Source organism: Cryptomeria japonica, chromosome 8 (genome assembly GCF_030272615.1).
Source record: "Cryptomeria japonica chromosome 8, Sugi_1.0, whole genome shotgun sequence".
Taxonomy (NCBI): domain Eukaryota; kingdom Viridiplantae; phylum Streptophyta; class Pinopsida; order Cupressales; family Cupressaceae; genus Cryptomeria; species Cryptomeria japonica.
The window spans coordinates 628,068,796-628,083,956 of record NC_081412.1 but is presented as its reverse complement, the minus strand read 5'-3'; positions in this window follow the sequence as shown (position 1 = coordinate 628,083,956).

The window sequence follows — 15,161 nt, the reverse complement described above, 5'->3', positions numbered from 1 at the left end:
TTATCACTCATAGAAGAAGATGACATGTCTTTGCAACATCCCCATAACGCTCCCTTGCATATCGAAGTCCTTATTCATAAAACACACATTAAATGTGTCCTTATAGATGGAGGAGATGGCTTGAATATTTTCTCATTAAGTTTGGTTCGTGCTTTAGGTTTTTCTGATCCTCGTAAAAAGATCACAATCAAAGCATATGATGAAGAAGAACATTCCTCCAAAGGAATTGTGGTATTACCCATCAGAGTAGGACCCTTGAAGAAAGATACAACATGCCAAGTTCTAGACCTAGATTTATCATACAACATACTTTTGGGAAGATCATGGATTCATGACATAGAAGCTATTCCCTCAACTTATCACCAGTGCTTGAAGTTTCCATACAATGGGCAAGAAATCACAATTTCAGCAGACTCAAATCCATTCCAATATTGTAGTAATTTGAAACTGACACAAGAGGTCATTGTTCCACATAATAGAGAGACATTGTCTTCAAGCACACAATCCCAGGAAAAATCATTTTCCTCAATATTGTCAAGTTTTGAAAAATAGATATAGCTAAGGGATCGAGGGAATAGAGAATATTCACTATCACAGTTACCACTTTCTCCTAAATCTTATGGTAAACCATCAAACTCAAAACAACAACTAGTTGTAATACCTCTTCCAATATTTGATGGAGCATTTGTTAGTGCCAGGACATTATTTGAAGAAACAGAGGACAAAGATGTGCTACAATGGCTATATAAGGATGAAGAAGTTCAACAAAAAATTAATAATGTCAGAATACATATAGAAAAATATGGAAAGGATTTAACATGCTTCAGAAAATGGGATACACTGGAATAGTGATGGTATGATGAAAGAATAAGTATCTAGTAGAAAATTGAGAGTGGGGGGGGGGTGAATCAGTATTTTGAAAAACTGATACAAAGTTCCCAAACTCAAACTCAGTCAAACAAAGTAAAGATATCTCAGTCAAGATCAATATTCATAGGAATACTTGACATTAATGGGTTTAACTGTTATGACAACTTTAACAGTAAACACTTTCAATCTTGTAAAGATCAACAATTCTTAATAATAGCTCAACATATTCATCTCTCAATGCTTTTACTTAACATGCCTTATTATAAGTTAACCAAATCAACAAATAAGATAACAACCACAAAAGCATTCACCACTTGACACAAATGTTTATATGTGGAAAGCCCAAATAGGTAAAAACCATGATGAGATGGGACTCACAAGGATAGCTATCTGAACACTTTCAAAGTTCGCCTTGTCAGTAGTCAAAACCTATTAGAGATTTACAATAAGTCTTGTTAAGAACTAATTCTGGTTAGGAATCACCTGTTTAAGGGATTTACAAATATGCCTTGTTAGAAGCACAATACCTTGTTAGGAGTAACCTTGTTGGAGGATTTAAGAATCCAAGCTAATGGACCACCTTGTTAGAGGATTTAATGAGTAACCAAGCTTGTTCGAGCTTACCCGGTTAAGGGATTTTACTTCTGTTGTAATTGTTAGAAAACAACAGGTTTTATTGATATGTCTAAGTAGCACTATATTTGCTTGATCAAATCCTTCTAAGCTTCAATCTGCCTTCACTCAAAGTGCAGATCTATTCACTGGTTGGGCAACTGCACACTCAATGGGTTTTCTACCAATCTTGCCAACAACCTTTACAAACAACTTCATCGACCTTAAATACACATAAATTAGGTTGGTAACACAACAAAAACCTAATTATCATCATTGAGATTACAAACAAGTCGGTTCAATCTTGACCATTAGAAATCATGACAATCTCTTCACATTCTTCAAGACAATTCCAACCACTCCATGATCACCGCTCCATTGGACTTTGTAACTCATCACACGCTGTGCATTAAATGCAATCCACTTTTATCCTTCCCTAGACAATAAGAAAACACACCAAACCAATTTGAATTCATCCTCATACAATGATAACATGTGTCTCCATCATTACCATTCATCAGACAATAAACCAACAAACTTGATCGATTAAGGTTTAACAGTTGATAGGGTTTACCTGTTACATTACATAGAAAGGTTTAACCCTTTACACTGATTCAAATCACAAACTTTACATACTGGTTACTAGCTAATATAAAAAACAACAATATCAGGAATAACATGAATACTATTACCAGTTCAATTGACATCAATGACAACATATCATTAATGCAATCTCTATGCAAAATTCCAACAAACTCAAAATGCCAACAAATAGGTCTTGTAGGAAAATGAAAAGAAGGTATCTTAGAACCCATACAACCTCATACTCAGCAGGCTATAGAAAAACTGGGCTTAGGGTATGGACAAGTTACTCCATAAGAAGAAACATCTTCTAGGCAGAAAAAAGATGAACATGACAAAAGACAAGAGTAACATACAATTGAAAGAGAAGAACCATCTGCCAAACAACAAGAACAAGCAAAGATTAGATCATAAAAAGAGAGAGCTTCTAATTAGCAAGAAAGACAAATAAAAGGCACTTCCCAAGCAGAGTCAACTTCAAATCAAAATAGACAATAAGCTAGTATAAAGCAAGGAGAACTAATAGCAAAACTAACAAAACTAAATATTAGCCCAGAGGAAGATGAATATAAGAGAATAAAAAGAGATAGCAAGGAAAACAAAAAAACAAACCAAAAAATATAAGAACAAATCTGTAGATTGCAAGCTGCTAGTGAGACAAATTCCAATGAAGGGAATGGAATTCCTATCATTTTGAACAATCAGCTGAAGAAACCTGCTATGAAGAAGATGTGGGTGTTGATGTAGTTCATGTGTATGTAGGACAAATGTTAGGAACTAGATTACTTGAATTAGAATCACATTCGGATAATGATCAGAAACTACTTGCGAGAAGTTATTCTAACGAAAGTATCATCCTAGACATTGAAATATGTATTAAAGACTTTGACATTTCTATCATGACCCTTAATGCCTTTGAAACTGATAGGACCTAAAATTATGTCTTGCAAAAGTTGGTCATTCTAGTTTTATTTTTCCCTCTGTCAAGTTATTAGGGTTTAGGGTTTTAGGGGTTATGTCTTTTCTTGATTAAATCTTGGTTTGAAAGAAATGTTGGCATATGTACAGAGTATGTTGACATGATGATACTGTATTGTCATTGATGTCAATATGCTGAAGAGTGAACAGGTAATATGCTGAAGAGTGAACCGGTAATATATTGAAGATGAACCGGTTTGTTGAAGTTAAGCATCTGGCAAAGTGAATTGGTATAATGTTGTGAGCCAGTATATGTGCAACAGGTGAAGCGGTATGTTTCTCCAAGTGAACTAGTATATGGAATTTTTTCTATCAAGGTTTAATATGCTATGACTACTGATTGGTAGTCCCAGCCTCAGGGTATCCAGTTGAAGTGTTTCGAGCTTGTGTGATTCAACTAATGGCATTTTGTGATGAGTTAGTAGTGTAATGGAGATTAGATCATGTTGCCATGTCAGCCTCATGCGTGTGAAGGATCTTGCATGAAGGTTATTGATCCTATCTACCTCGGGAATGTGCAAAGTCCCTGCAAATGGTGAAGAATGTGTGATGGGTTATCGCCTCTAAGAAGTGGTGAAGAACGAACGATGGAGAATGTCTTGAGATCTATTCAAGACCGTTGTATTCAAATACAAAGTGTTTGATGGTTAGGATTGAACCGACTGAATTGATCAACCTAAATGTTTAGGGTTTATGTTACCGACCTATTTGTTTCCTATAAGGTTGATGTTTTGTTTCATGTTGAGGTTGTTGGCAAATGTTGTGTGTGTATCTAAGTGCAGAGATACGTGATTCTTGCAAGAACAAATAAGAGAATTGATACCTGCAAAGTGTGTGTGTAGAAGGAAGGAACTAAAATGGATTTGCATTGGCATTGAGTGCTATTACCAGATCATTGTAATACCTATTGATCTCTAATCACTTCAAAAGTTGGAAAATCCCTTAACAGGGTAGCTTTAACTAGCTTGCTATAAATCCTTTAACAGGGTGACTCAAAGCCATTGAGTTCATAAAATCCTCTAACAAGGTAACCTTTAACAGAGTTTAACCCTTAACTAGGTATTCTAGCCATCCCTTAACTAGGTATTCTAGCCATCCCTTAACTAGGTGATCCCAAACAGGATCGGTTCCTAACAGAACCTGTTGTAACAGTCTTTAATTGGACCAGGCTCCTAATAGAGAAGACTTCTAAAGAGTTCAAAAATAGCTTGTGGGTATTCATCCCCATTGTGGTTTTTCCCAGTTGGATTTCCACGTGAAAAATATGTGTGTCATGTGTGATGACTCTTTCATGTGATGTTTTTTTATTTCCTATTTAAGCGGTGAATCATGTTGTTCTAGTAAATTGTTGTATCTCTGATGATAGATTATCTATTTATGCATAAAGATAAAGTGGAAATGAGGGAGTAGATTGTATGGAAAGCTAAGTGTTTCCGGTTTATGTCTTTCATAGTCTCATTACATTTAACCAGTTGTAATATGGTTTGGACAGGTATTAGTGTTTGTCTGTCAAGTGCACTGTTTGCAGTCAAACCGGTTTTGGAAACATTTTTGTGTCTGTACTGATTCACCCCCCCTCTCTCAGTACTGGTTTGGTACTCACTGTTCATCATTGAGTTATCAATTGGTATCAGAGTATCCTCTAGGTCCTCTGTGTTGAAAGCTTAACCACTTGAGGGAAAGATCCTATTGTAATGATGAAGAGGGAAGGTCCAAAGTTCAACAAAGATAACTTTAAAATATGGAAGGATAGAATGAAGATATACATCAGAAGCATGGGTGCTCAACATTGAAGCTATGTTGAGAATGTTTATGTTATCCCTACTAGTACTCTCGCCAATGATCAAAAGAGAGAGATTCAAGAGAATGGGCAGATCATGGAAGCCCTAATTAGTAGTTTATCTAACATTGAGTTTATTGATGTTCAAGACAAAGAGAATCCCAAAGAAGTATGGGATGCCCTTGAGAATATCTATGGCAGTGATGAGCATGTGAAACAAGCTAAGGAAGAAAGCCTTAGGGGAAAGTTTGAAGACATGTTTGAAGACATGTGGATGGTTGAAGGAGAGACCATTCAACAATATGGAATAAGAATCAAAACTATTGTTGGAGATATCAAGAGTGCAGGTGGTAAAATGGAAGATTCCACTATTGTTAGCAAAGTTTTGAGATCCTTATTACCGGTCTATGCAATAAGGCTTGCTTCTATTCAAGAGTTGAGGTTAATAGACAAAACTAAGGTATCCCTAGACTCCATCATTGCAAAGTTGATAGCCTATGAGCTAAATAGTTTTGATGGCAGTGTTCAGAAGACTGAATCGGCCTTTAGAGCATCTGTTGCACCATCTAGAAAAGGCAAAGAAGCTAGTACTAGTGGTGAACCAAGATAGAGCAGAGAAATGGATGATGAGGATATCCTGATGGAATTTGAAGCTCTTCTTGCCAAGAGACTTCCTAAGGGAACCGTTAAATACAGAGGTAAGCTTCCTTTGAAATGCTTCTCTTGTAACCGGATAGGACACATTGCTGTAAACTATCCTAATGGTGATAGTAAGGACAAATTGGAAAAGTTCAAGAAGTTAAAAGGAGGAAACTGAAGAAACTATTTTGTAGTAGTTGATGAAGGTGTCACTAATGAGGAATTAGAAGATGAAGAAAATGAAGATATTATGTTTGTAGCTGTCAAGGAAGATGTGTCAGACAAGAAGGCTCTTGTCTCCCGCTTTGATAATTCCAATGAGTGGATTATTGATAGTGGTTGTTCTCACCATATGACTGGTGACCAGAGTAAGTTTCTATCTCTGGAAGAGTATGATGGTGGTGTGGTTTGTTTTGGTAATGATGCACCATGTATGGTAAAAGGTAGAGGGTCCATCTCTTTGAATGGAAAGAGCAGTGCTAACAATGTGTATTGGGTGGAAGGTCTCAGACACAAGCTATTGAGTGTTGCCCAGTTGAATGATAGTGGACTCACTCTGGAATTCAAAAATGGAGTGTGCAAAATAAAAGGAAATAATGGTGAATCGATGGCCACCGGTATGCAGACCAAAGGTAACCTATTTTAGTTGAATGCAAATGTCAGTACATGTCTTATGGCCAAGTTTGATGATAGCTGGATATGGCATAGGAGACTCTGCCATGTCAAATTTGATAACAGTGTGAAGGGCAGTAAGATCAAGGCAGTTAGAGGATTGTCAGTGTTGAGCAAACCAGAAAATCCCTTGTGCAGAGAGTGTCAACTGGGGAAAATGTCTTCCTCAACTTTCAAAGGTAAATATTTCATTGCAGACAATTTACTTGATCTTGTGCATACTAATTTGTGTGGTCCTACGAAAACTAGGAGTTTGTAGGGAGATAGGTATTTTATGATTCTTATAGATGATTGCTCAAGAATGATGTGGGTCACATTCTTGAAGGACAAGTCTGAAGCCTTTGGAAAGTTCAAAGCTTTCAGAGCACTGGTAGAAAAAGAAAGCACTAGAATAATCAAATGCCTTAGAACTGATCAAGGAGGGGACTTCACTTCCGGTGAATTCAAAAAATATTGTGAAGAGAATGGCATCAAGAGGCAACTGTCTGACCCTCAGAGTCCACAACAGAATGGCCTAGCAGAAACAAACAAACAAACTATGGTTGAAGCGGCTAGAACTATGTTGATCCAAGGAAAGGTTGTGCACACCTTTTGGAGAGAACTAGTGAGCACTGCAGTATACACAATGAACCGGGTACTCATCAAGAAAGGAAAAAATAAGACTCCTTATGAGTACTGAACTAGTAAGACACTAGTAGTAAGCTACTTCAGAGTGTTTGGTAGCAAATTATTTATCAAGAGGAGTGAACATCAGAGCAAATTTGATGCAAAATGTGATGAGGGAATATTCTTAGGATATTCCACCAAGAGTAAAGCTCTCAAATGTTTCAACAATAGGACTCAGAGAATTGTTGAAAGCATCAATGTTGGGGTTGATGAAAACTCTAAGAAACCTGAGGAAACTGATAGAGAGCATGTAAGAGATGAACTGGTAGTAACCTTCTGGGAACCAATTGCAAATCAGCCTAGTACTAGTAATTGTGCTTCTACACCAGTGGATGCTGATGCTGATGAAGATGAGGATGAAGAAGAAAAGCAAGAGGAATATGTTAAGAATATACCTAGGTATGTAAAACTCAATAATGATCCAAAGCAGATCATAGGAGAAAAAGATGTAGGAATTCTTACAAGAAGAAAGGTCAGAGAAAACTCATGTATGATCTCTGAATTTGAGCCTAAATCATTCAAAGAGGCACATAAAGATGAAGATTGGATCAAGGAAATGGAAGAGAAACTTGATCAGATAGAAAATAATGGTACATGGCCTTTGGTACCCAGACCGGAGCATAAAAATGTCATTGGAACCAAAAGGGTCTTCAGAAATAAACTGAATGAGGATGGCACAATGGTAAGGAACAAAGCGAGACTAGTATGTAAAGGATATTCCCAAGAAGAAGGAGAAGACTATGGAGAAACCTTTACTCTAGTAGCAAGATTGGAAGGAGTTCATATGCTTCTTGCATATGCAGCTTTTAAAGGATTCAAGGTATACCAAATGGATGTAAAATCTACATTTCTAAATGGAATACTTGAAGAGGAGGTGTATATAGAGGAACCAGATGGGTTTTCCCTATCAGAAGATGGTGACATGGTGTGTAGGCTACATAAAGCCTTGTATGGATTGAAGCAGGCACCTAGAGCATGGTATGAATGCTTGCACTCCTATCTTGTGAAGATTGGATTTGAAAGAACAAGTATAGATAACAATATCTACTTGAAATCAGAAAGAGATTAGATTATGATCTGTGAAGTATTTGTTGATGACATAATCTTTGGTAGAGATGACAAGATGAGTCATGACTTTGTAGATGAGATGAAGAAGGAATTTGAGATGTCACTCATAGGGGAGATTAAGTTCTTCATTGGACTGTAGATTCAACAAATGAAAGATGGAATATTTATTACTTAGTCCAAGTATGTCAAAGAGGTGTTGAAAACCTTTGGCATGGAAGACAACAAACCAGTTGGTACACCAATGGTGACCGGTTGTAAACTATCAAAAGAGGATGAATCAACATTGGTAAATGAGAAGGAATACCAATCAATGATTGCTAAGTTGCATTATGTAGTGCATAGCAGACCAGACATTGCACATGCAGTGGATATTACCACTCGATTTCAAAAAATCCCAAGAGAATCCCACTTGGTAGCAGTCAAGTGGATTCTTAGATATCTAAAGGGAACTATTGACTATGGATTATGGTATCCATACAATGATTATTTCAACCTAAAAGTGTTCACAGATGCTGAATGGGCTAGTAATGTGGATGATCGGAAGAGCACAACTGGTGGTGCATTCTTTCTCGGTGGTAGACTAGTCTCATGGATGAGTAAAAAGCAGAGTTGCATCTCTCAGTCTACAACAAAAGTGGAGTATGTTGCAACTTTTATGAACTGCACCCAGACTATTTGGATGAAGCATGTATTGAATGGCTTCAAAGTACAATTAACATCTCCAAGAATCTGGTTTTACATGCTAGAACCAAGCACTATGAACTCAAGTATCATTTCTTGAGGGAAAAGGTTCAGAACAAAGAGGGTATTGGAACATGTTTCTAGTAAGGAGCAGTTAGTAGACATATTCACCAGGCCTCTACCAAAGGCTACCTTTACCTATCTAAGAGGTGAATTAGGGGTGCTGCCCCTTCAAGAGGTAAACTAAAAGTTTGTGCTCCACATCAGTCAAATCTTACTTTGCTATATCTTTTCTGGATTGATGTGTTGAAGGATGCTACTCCTCAACGGGAGAAACATAGTGGAACAAGGAAGCTCATGACTCCACTTTGGCATTGTTGTCAAAGAGGGAGAAGATGTGAAGCGAAGAAAATATTTGCAGTATTAAGGAGAAGATGTGATGCAGAAAGAGAGATGTCTTTGTATATTGCCATCAATGCCAAAGGGGGAGATTGTTGGCATATGTGCAGTATATGTTGACACGATGATACTGTGTTGTCATTGATGTCAATATGCTAAAGAGTGAACTGGTAATATACTGAAGAGTGAACTGGTATAATGTTGAAGATGAATCAATTTATTGAAGTTAAGCAATTGGCAAAGTGAACCGATATAATGTTGTGAACCAGTATATGTGCAAAATGTGAAGCGGTACGTTTGTCCAAGTGAACCAGTATATGGAATGTTTTCTATCAAGGTTTAATATGGTATGACTACCAGTTGGTAGTCCCAGCCTTAGGGTTTCCGGTTGAAGTGTTTTGAGCCTATGTGATTCAACTGATGGAATTGTGTGATGAGTTAGCAGTGTAATGGAGATCAAATCATGTTGCCATGTCAGCCTCATGTACATGAAGGATCTTGCATGAAAGGGATTGATCCTATCTACCTCAAGAATGTGCAAATTCCATACAAAAGGTGAAGAACGCGTGATGGGTTATCGCCTCCAAGAAGTGGTGAAGAACAAACGATGGAGAATGTCTTGAGATCTATTCAAGACCATTATATTCAAATACAAAGTGTTCAATGGTCAGGATTGCACCGACTAAATTGCTCAACCTAAATGTTTAGGGTTTAGGGTTTATGTTACCGACCTATCTATTTTCTATAAGGTCGATGTTGTGTTTCATGTTGAGGTTGTTGGCAAATGTTGTGTGTATCTAAGTGCAGAGATACGTGATTCTTGCTAGACCAAATAAGAGAATTGATACCTACAAAGTGTGTGTGCAGAAGGAAGGAACTAAAATGGATCTGCATTAGCATTGAGTGCTATTAATGGATCATTGTAATACCTATTGATCTCTAATCACTTCAACAGTTGGAAAACCCCTTAACAGGGCAGCTTTAACTAGCTTGTTGTAAATCCTTTAACAAGGTGACTCAAAACCATTGACTTCATAAAATCCTCTAACAAGGTAACCTTTAACAGGGTTTAACCCTTAACTGGGTATTCTATCCATCCCTTAACCAGGTGATCCCGAATAGGATTGGTTCCTAACATAACCTATTGTAACAGTCTTTAACTAGACCAAGCTCCTAATAGAGCGGACTTCTAAAGAAATCAAAAACAGCTTGTGGGTATTCATCCCCACTATGGTTTTTCCTAGTTGGGTTTCCACATGAAAAATATGTGTCATGTGTGATGCCTCTTTCGTGTGATGTTTTTTTATTTCCTGTTTAAGTGGTGAATCATGTTTTTCTAGTAAATTATTGTATCTCTAGTGATAGATTATTTGTTTATGCATAAAGATAAAGTGGAAATGAGGGGGTAGATTGTATGGAAAGCTAAGTGTTGCCAGTTTATGTCTTTCACAGTCTCATTATGTTTAACTAGTAGTAATCTGGTTTGGACCGGTATTAGTGTTTGTCTATCAAGTGCACTGTTTGCAGTCAAACCGGTTTTGGAAATTTTTTTGTGTCTCCCCCCCTCTTAGTACCGGTTTGGTACTCACTGTTCATCATTGAGTTATCAAGAAAGTCTTCAGTCCTTTTTATATTCTACCATTACCTTTTTCTCACTTAAGGCCAAGGGTACCACTTTCGTTCGAGGGGCCATTTCATTTCCTAAGTATTAAGCGGTGGTTAACTGGTTTTAAAAGTATGATTTTCCTAAGTCATGCTCATAAAATTTCCTATGACCAGTCTCCTTTTTAATATTTGTGCCCGCACTTATATTTTCCTAAGTCCAAAAGTCCTAAGTAGTTCGGTGGGTTGTTAAAGATAGAGTGGATCCAATGGTTTGTGCTGCCCCATAATAAAAAATGTGAGGATTATCAAGAGCATGACATCACGAGATTGTGCCACGTGTTATCAACAAAAACCAGTGATGTTGGTAGTATAACCAGTCGAACTATTGTGCTACTAGTTCTCAGGTAGTAAAGGTCAGTCTAATAACAGTCCCATTAATTTGCACCTGTTCAAAATGAATGGAGATGTTTTGTCTTGAGGTAAAAGTTGCTCAATTTTTAATTCTAGAGGAGTTAATGAGCATTGTGCAAAGCGGTAAAGTTTGAATAGATCTGACGACCCCCATATTCCTATGATAGAAGTTGCAAGGAGGTTATGGACCAAGGCATTGCAAGATGATATGTGTCCTAGGTTGGCCAGGAAGGCTTACGGTGGGGCTGCTGATGGAATCTAGTCGAAGGATGATGTGGTGCTGATTAGTCATGATTTTGTGGGTCCATCAGATGGAAAGTCAAGTACTGAATTAGAAAACAATGACCGTTAGATTTTCCAAGCCGGGTGAAATCTGTGGTTGAGTTTTAAATGAGAAATTAGGAAGGATTTTGAAGGCATTGGTCATATCTTTCTCTAAGAAGGCAGAATGAAATGGATACAAACTTGTTGACTCAGGATTGATTAGACAGTCAAAGATGATAACCCATAGATGTGAAAGGATTTGTATAAGCTTCTAGTTCAAGTGCGATGGATGATGAGTTCTCTGATGAATTTTGAGATTTGTCTGTTGGCAGAGATCCTAAAGCAGAGGAATATAAACCCATGGAAGAATAAAATCATGATTAAATCACTCCCATTAGATGAACCTTGACAAAAGAATACAGTAGATGTGATATGCATGAATTCTAGTCTCCATAGCTGGCAGAGTAAATTGAGAACACCAAAGTAATGATGTTTCAAGAATAGGCACTGCTTGATGAAGTGTTGTTCAACTAGAAATACAACAAGGTGGTGATAAAATTGGTAGAAGAGTATTAAGACTTTTCATTTTCTAAATGCAGTTGTTCCTTCTGCAAAGGAAATGATGTTTGAGCAAGCTTGTAGATGGAGTTGCAATATACTTTGTGATACTGGATGAATTTTCTCTCTCATGTGTGAGTATGTCTATTGCCATAGGGAATGAGAAAGTGGGGAGGATTTCCAGAGGAGGCATGAAAGCCTTTTCTTATGAAGAAAGGCCACGCATGGCACAACCTCTGTGTCTACTCTGTCACTAGGTGGCAAGGGGTTCTAAGAGAGACCCTGTAGAGGAATGAAAAAGGAACATGTCTGGGTAGGGAGTGGGAGAAATCCATCTATGTAGCTACATGGAAGCTGCAACCCCTCCCCAACATATTATGTTTACCCTCTAACTTCCCCTCCCACTGCCTCTGATCCTGGGCATGAAGGTTGAAGCTCCTCTAGTTTAGAGGCAACTTTTCTTCTTGCCAAGACCCGGTTTCCTTTCCTACAAAGGAAATACTCAATAGGACAAAAGCACAACATCTCACACTCCATCAAAAGGTGTAAGTGCGATAACAGCATGGCTCAAATGGTTTTTGCACCTACCAATTTTTTAGTTAAGAATGATGATTCACAGGTGCTAGTGCATGGACATGTAAACATTTTATGTAACATAATTACATATGACCATTTAGGGATAATTGTTAAGAATGAATCCGCTGTTAACATGTGTCTTCTAGCCAGAAGCTTGTCCCTCCCTTTAATTCCATAAAAGGGGAAATCATGGCCAAAAGAAAGGTTCAAATTTGTTGGAAACATCTGGTAGGTTCAGTTTTTTTATTCCTTGGGTTTCCTAGTCTATTTCCAATAGTGAGTCAAAGTGAAGCAAACAAGTTGTAAAATATTTTATAGAGGAAATAAAGAAATGTTTAAGTGTAAAATTTTGTAGAGGTTCTTGAAGGAGTTATGCATAAATCTTATCTTGTAACAGAGATAGCATTTTACTTAAAAATAGAAATCCGACCTTTTTGTCTCCATTGCATGATTGTATCAGTTTTTAAGTGAAATGAATTAAGTGTTTATTTTATTTAGTGCATTTTTATGATGTATGTAACTTTCTATTAATTCTTGGACCCAAGGGGTCAATTAAATTGCTTAAATGGAGTTGCAGAATGATAGGACTTATGCAAGGATTTTAGATAAGTAGTTTTCAGTCAGGTTTACAAATGGGATATATTGTAAGGCAATATCATCTCTGATCTTATGTTATCAAATCAAGTTCTATTGCACTTTTAGGTTTATGTTTCACATCCTTCAAATCCCCAATGGAGTAAGGCACTAATCAGTGCTTGTAATTGATTTTTCTTATCAGTCTTGTTTTGTTTTCAACTGATGAATCTCTACAAATATCATAATATCATTTGTTAAGTTTTATGTATTTTCTGAAAGTTATCTCGCCCTTTCTCATACTCCATCTTAAGGTTGAGGATCACTGAAGGATTTTCCATCCTTGATAATTCTCCCTTTCTGTTGAGTCTTTTCATGAGATAATCTTCTTTGTTTTCACTAAGTTCCTGAGTATCGTTGTAGAGAGCATGAGATCTTACTAAAGGGATCACCCTCCATGGTTCTGCAGAGCTTAAAGTGTAGAAGGACTTTGTGTCCTTGTTAATGTTTGTCCAAGCCTGGTAGATATTGATAGTTGGAGGTGGCTCTCCATAGATATTTGGAGGAATCAGCTTGGTCTTTGCCCAGTGGTAGTGTAAACCCATCCATTTTTGGGAACCAACAAAAATGGTGACTCTGCTGGGGAAAATATGAATTGTAAAGAATGTTTGGTTAAAATAATTTGCGTAAATATATAGTCAAGATTATCCCATCCAAATGGTGACTTTGCTGGGGATGTTGCATAAAGTTGTCTGGGTATTTTGTGATTTGATGGTTGAGTGTTGTTCTCGCGTCGCAGGACTTAAACTTTTGCCAATAGAGTGAAAAGATTTTTAAACTGTCCCTTGTCAGTTTGAGTCAATTCTCATAAATGTTGCTGATAGTTCATTTTCTATAAAGAATTTTGGTCCAGATCGGTCTGTTTTTCAAGATTATATGTAATACCTCACAAATTGTGAGTGGTGACTCTAAGACTCTGAAATTTATGCACTAGTGTGTGTTTTCTTAAGAAGGAAAATAAAAGATGAAGCACATTTGAGCTCTTATGATAAAGTACCCCAACAAGTTGAGGATAGAATCAGTAATGTCATTCGATGATAAGGAAGTGTTGCAATGCTATGTTGAAACAAATCTGACCTGTGAAGGAATTCTAGTTGTTTGAGTATTTATCCTGTGCAAGGAGGTGATGACTCTGTCAAACGATCAATGTTAAAGATTTGAAGGATTGAAGGTGATTTTGCAAGTCCCAGGTTAAAGAAGGCAACAACAACTTCAACATTTTTCAGGTATTTACATTTTCATGAGTCAAATGTATTTTCATGAAAATTGTGTAAAAACTATTCCCTAAAGAGTGAAAGAAGCACTAAGGAAGGGAATGGTAGTGATTATTTTGCATACTCTCGTGATTCAGTTTTCATTAAAAACATGAGATTAGATGGAGTATTTTTTGATCCTTTGCAGTATAATAGTTTAAGATTTGTGGAAAAAGGAAAGAAATAGGGAAATGAATGAAAATATGTATCATATGCCCGTGCTTCCCTATGAAATGTCAAATACAAATGTGCAACCTCTGCCGAATCACCATAGAGATTTCTTTATGGAAAGATATAAGCCATTGAATTTTGATGGTATCCAAGATTTCCCAGATCCTATTCCTATAGGGTTTGGGGAACAACTACCAAGATTCAATGGAAAAAGATTAGAATCATCGCGATAACATTTGCATGAGTTTTCTGAGTTAAAGGTGATGAATAAATGATGAATGGTTAGTACCAAAATGGTACTGAGAGGGGGGGGGCATGAATTACTACTGAGAAAAACACTTTTCCTTGTACCGGTTTGACTAAGAACACTGCACTTGACTTGCAAGCAATAACACCGGTCTAAACCAGATTACTACCGGTTAAACACAGTGAAATACATAAATTGGTAACTCAACTTTCCACACAATCTAACATCTTATTTCCTCTTCACCCACATGCATACACTAGTAATACTTTAATAGAAACATAAAGAATTATAGGTTCAACATGCTTTACTGCTTAACAGAGAATAACAAAGCATCACATAAAAGCATCACACATAACACACATATTTTTCATGTGGAAATCCAACTGAAAACCATGGTGGGGATGAATACCCACACGTTGTTCTTTGAACCCTTTTGAAGTCCGCTCTGTTAGGAGCCTAGTCCGGTTAAAGACTTTATAATAGGTTCTGTTAGGAA